A 5598-nucleotide genomic window follows, 5' to 3' on the forward strand; every position below is an offset into this window, starting at 1 on the left:
AGTGCAGATGTCTGAACAACACCCTGGAGATAGCAATCATGGATGCTACAGGAGTTGATTTTAAAGGGTTTCTACCACTTTGATTTCACATAATTAGCTTTCAGACACTCGCGATCCGCTAGTGTCTGCTCTGCCAAACAATCCTGCTATAATAGCTTTTGGGGCAGCCGTTTACCTAAAAAAAGAACTTATATTAATATGCTAATGACCCTCTAGGTGCTATGGGGGTGTCATTAGCACCTAGAGGATCGGTCTACCTTCCCAAGATGCCGCTGCCCAGCGCGTCCCTCCAGCCCGCCCATCTCCTCCGGAATGCGATCAAACGGACACTTCACGCGCATGCGCCGTGCGCGGCTGTATTCGGCGCATGCGCAGTGAATGTCCGACTGCTTCCCTGCTCAGACATCTCCACTGCGCCTGCGCCGATGACGTCACAGTGCTCCATCGGCGCAGGCGCAGTGGAGATGTCTGAGCAGGGAAGCGGTCGGCCATTCACTGCGCATGCGCCGAATACAGCCGCGCACGGCGCATGCGCGTGAAGTGTCCGTTTGATCGCATTCCGGAGGAGATGGGCGGGCTGGAGGGATGCGCTGGGCGGCGGCATCTTGTGAAGGTAGACCGATCCTCTAGGTGCTAATGACGCCCCCATAGCACCTAGAGGGTCATTAGCATATTAATATAAGTTCTTTTTTTAGGTAAACGGCTGCCCCAAAAGCTATTATAGCAGGATTGTTTGGCAGAGCAGACACTAGCGGATCGCGAGTGTCTGAAAGCTAATTATGTGAAATCAAAGTGGTAGAAACCCTTTAACTACAGATTTTAGACAATAAAATATAATATTATTGGTTATAAATTTTTACTTACCAAGTCCCATACGTTTATCAGATCTGTATCTTGCCCATTCATCAGGCAAGAGCTCCTGCGCGATCTCTTCCCATGAACGATCCTTTCGTACACGGTCTTGGTACATATTTTGTCTGGAATCCCAAATCTCTGGCCTGTCTTGGATCAAGACAATGAGTTTGCTGACATCAATTCTGGACATTTTGGAGAGAAATAAAGTTGGTGTGCCAAAATCGTCACCAAATGCTAGATATGATTATTTAGCCACAACCCCTGAGAGCAGAGCCTTCATTAAAATATTTAAATAAAAAAACGGAAACGGATCCGCAAATATAGGATGACATACGGAAACCATTCCGTATGTCATCCGATATTTGCGGATCCATTCACTTCTATGGGGGAGCGGACCGATTTCTGCGGACAATAATAGGACATGCTTCATATATTTGCGGTGTATAAAATCGGAAACACGGTTGCGGACAACATACTGAATGTTGTCCGCTAATTTTATTCAGCCATAGGAATGAATGGGGCGATTTTATTCTGCAAAATACGGAACGGATGCGGATCGGACACGGAAACAAATAATACGGTCGTGTGAATGGACCCTAATAGACAGTCTGGTTAGACTAAAAGTCAGAGATATCAAAATTCTTCTAATGCCACAGCGCAAAAGGCACGTCAAACTGCTGCGCCTGCCACAGGAAAAGAGAATGCAAAGAGAAAGTGCACTGGAGTATAGCAATGGCTGGGTGCGGCCAGTATTCAGCACAAAGTATGGACGAGTCCTGTGGGATCCATGTCTGGTTCATTTTAACCACTTCAGCCCCCCTAGCTTAAACCCCCTTAATGACCAGGCCACTTTTTACACTTCTGCACTACACTACTTTCACGGGTTAATGCTCGGTCATACAACTTACCACCCAAATGAATTTTACCTCCTTTTCTTCTCACTAATAGAGCTTTCATTTGGTGGTATTTTATTGCTGCTGACATTTTTAATTTTTTTGTTATTAATCGAAATTTACCCAAATTTTTGCAAAAAAACATAATTTTTCACTTTTTGCTCTATATAAATTTTTCTCTAAATTTATTGTTCTACATGTCTGATTTAAAAAAAAAATGCAATAAGTGTACATTTATTGGTTTGGGTAAAAGTTATAGCGTTTACAAACTATGGTGCAAAAATGTGAATTTCCGCATTTTGAAGCAGCTCTGACTTTCTGAGCACCTGTCACAAGTTAGTGGGAAATGATTTTTTTTTTTTTTTTACAAAGTCTCATTCCACTAACTTGTGACAAAAAATAAAATTTTACATGAACTAACCATACCCCTCACGGAATACCTTGGGGTGTCTTCTTTCTAAAATGGGGTCACTTGTGGGGTATTTATACTGCTCTGGCATTCTAGGGGCCCTAAAGAGTGAGAAGTAGTTTGGAATCCAAATTCGTAAAAATGCCCTGTGAAATCCTGAAAGTACTCATTGGAAATTGGGCCCCTTTGCGCATCTTGGCTGCAAAAAAGTGTCACACATGTGGTATCGCCGTACTCAGAAGAAGTAAGGCAATGTGTTTGGGGGGTGTATTTTTACATATACCCATGCTGGGTGAGAGAAATATTTCTCTAAAAGTCAACTTTTCCCATTTTTTTTTTTATACAAAGTTGTCATTATAGAGAGATATTTCTCTCACCCAGCATGGTTATATGTAAAAAGACACCCCAAAACACATTGCCTAACTTCTCCTGAGTACAGCGATACCACACGTGTGACACTTTTGCAGCCAAGATGCGCAAAGGGGCCCAATTTCCTTTTAGGAGGGCATTTTTAGACATTTGGATTCCAGACTTCTCACGCTTTAGGGCCCCTAAAATGCCAGGGAAGTATAAATACCCCACATGTGACCCCATTTTAGATTTATTTTTTATTTTTTTGGGCACAAGTTAGCGGAATTTTTTTTTTTTTATTCTCACAAAGTCCCCCTTTCCGCTAACTTGTGACAAAAAATTCAATCTTTCATGGACTCACTATGCCCCTCAGCGAGTACCTTGGGGTATCTTCTTTCCGAAATGGGCTCATTTGTGGGGTATTTATACTGCCCTGGCATTTTAGGGGCCCTAAAGTGTGAGAAGAAGTCTGGAATCCGTGAGGGGTATGGTGAGTTCATGTGAGATTTTATTTTTTGTCACAAGTTAGTGGAATATGAGACTTTGTAAGAAAAAACTAAAACAAAAAAGAAAACTAACAATTTCCCCTAACTTGCGCCAAAAAAAAAAAATCTTCTATGAACGCGCCATGCCCCTCAAAAGTGATCTTTTTATAGCGCCGCAGCGATTTTACGGTGTTATTGCAGTGATCAGAAAAATTCTGTCACTACGGTGGGGCGGACTGAACGCAAGTGTGCACACAAGATCAGGCCTGATCGGGCGAACACTGCGTTTTTTGTAGAGCCTATAGAACATGTCCTATTCTTGTCCGCAATTGCGGACAAGAAAAGGCATTTTCTATATTGTTCTGGCAATGTGCGGATTCGCAAAATGCGGAAAGCACATTGCTGGTGTCCGTGTTTTGCGGATCCGCGTGTCCGTGTTTTGCGGATCTGTGGATTTGCGGATCCGCAAAACACATACAGACGTCTGAATGGAGCCTTACAGGGGGGTGATCAATGACAGGGGGGTGATCAGGGAGTCTATATGGGGTGATCACCCCCCTGTAAGGCTCCATTCAGACATCTGTATGTGTTTTGCGGATCCGCAAAACACATACGGACGTCTGAATGGAGCCTCACAGGGGATGATCAATGACAGGGGGGTGATCAGGGAATCTATATGGGTGATCACCCCCCTGTCATTGATCACCCCCCTGTAAGGCTCCATTCAGACATCCGTATGTGTTTTGCAGATCCGTGGATCCGCAAAACACATACGGACGTCTGAATGGAGCCTTACAGGGGGGTGATCAATGACAGGGGGGTGATCAGGGAGTCTATTATGGGGTGATCAAGGGTTAATAAGTGACGGGGGTGGGGTGTAGTGTAGTGGTGCTTGGTGCTACTTTATAGAGCTGCCTGTGTCCTCTGGTGGTCGATCCAAGCAAAAGGGACCACCAGAGGACCAGGTAGCAGGTATATTAGACGCTGTTATGAAAACAGCATCTAATATACCTTTTAGGAGTAAAAAAAATAAAATAAATCGCATCTACAGCCTGCCAGCAAACAATCGCCACTGGCAGGCTATAGATGCACTCGTTTACCTGCCGATCCTGTGAATGCGCGCGCCTGTGTGCGCGTGGTCACAGGAAATCTTGCGTCTCGCGAGATGGCGCGTCCAGGAGGAATTACAGGGCCGCCGCCGTTAATGAACGTGAGCTTGTCCGCATTGACTGTGGACAGACGGCTGCGCTTGTCTGTGATCATCCACCGTGCCATGCTAAACACACGTTCAGACAATACACTGGCTGCATAGAAGGCTAGCACCTCCAAGGCGTAAAAATCAAGCTCAGGCCATGTGCCCAGTTTGGAGACCTAGAAGTTGAATGGGGCAGACCCATCATTCAGTATGTGTAGGCATGTGCACACGTACTGTTCCACCATGTTGCTGAAATGCTACTTCCTGCTAAGACATTCCCTATCAGCTGGTGGTGCTGGTTGTTGTGGCGTGCTGACAAAGCTTTTCTACATTTCCGCCATGCTAACCCTCCCTTCTGAGGCGCTGGCAGTGCCCCAGCTGCATTGGCGACTTCCTCCTCCTCTGCCTTCACTTTGTGCTTCCAATGAACCCCCGCTGTCAGGTGGGAATGCCATCAGCACATCTACCAACGTGTGCTTGTACTTGTGTATCTTCCGATCAAGCTCCAGTGATGGAATTAAGGACAACATGTTGTCCTTGTAGCAGGGATCCAACAGGGTGGCCACCCAGTAATCAGCACTGGTTAGAATGTGGGCAACTCGGCAGTCGTTGTGCAGGCACTGCAGCATGTAGTCGCTCATGTGTGCCAGACTGCCCAGAGGCAACGACAAGCTGTGGGAGGTGTATCGTCTGTGTCCTCTGTATCCCCCCAGCCACGCTCCAGTGATGCCCATGAGCTGCTTTGGGTGCCTCCCTGCTGTGAACATGGTTCCTCCTCCTCCTCACCCTCCAAACTGTGCCCTGGCTTGACAGTTGTGTACCTGGCCTCTGTTGATGCAGGAACCCACCCTCCGAGCCACTTGTGAATGACTTGTCTGATAACTGTGGAAATGTTCCCTCTTCCTCCTATGACACATCCTCTTCCATCATCGACTGAAGCGTTTTTTCAAGGAGACATAGAAGTGGGATAGTAACGCTGAGCATGGCGTCATCGGCACTGGCCATGTTGTTGGAGTACTCGAAACAGCGCAACACGGCACATACGTCCCACATGGAGGCCCACTCAATGGTGGTGAAGTGGTGCTGTTCCGCAGAGCGACTCACCAGTGCGTGCTGCAGCTGAAACTCCACTATCGCCTGCTGCTGCTCGCACAGTTTCTCCAGCATGTGCAAGGTGGCGTTCCACCTTGTAGGTACATCGCATATAAGACAGTGAGCGGGAAGGCCGAAGTTACGCTGCACCGCAGACAGGCGAGCAGCAGGAGGGTGAGAACACCGAAAAGCGAGCACAGACGGCCTGCACTTTCTGCAGCTCTAACATATCGGGGTCATTTTTCAGGAACCTCTGCACTACCAAATTCATCATATGCACCAGGCAAGGGATGTGCGTCAAACCGGCTAGGCCCAGAG

The sequence above is a fragment of the Bufo gargarizans genome, chromosome 1 (genome assembly GCF_014858855.1).
Source record: "Bufo gargarizans isolate SCDJY-AF-19 chromosome 1, ASM1485885v1, whole genome shotgun sequence".
NCBI lineage: Eukaryota > Metazoa > Chordata > Amphibia > Anura > Bufonidae > Bufo > Bufo gargarizans.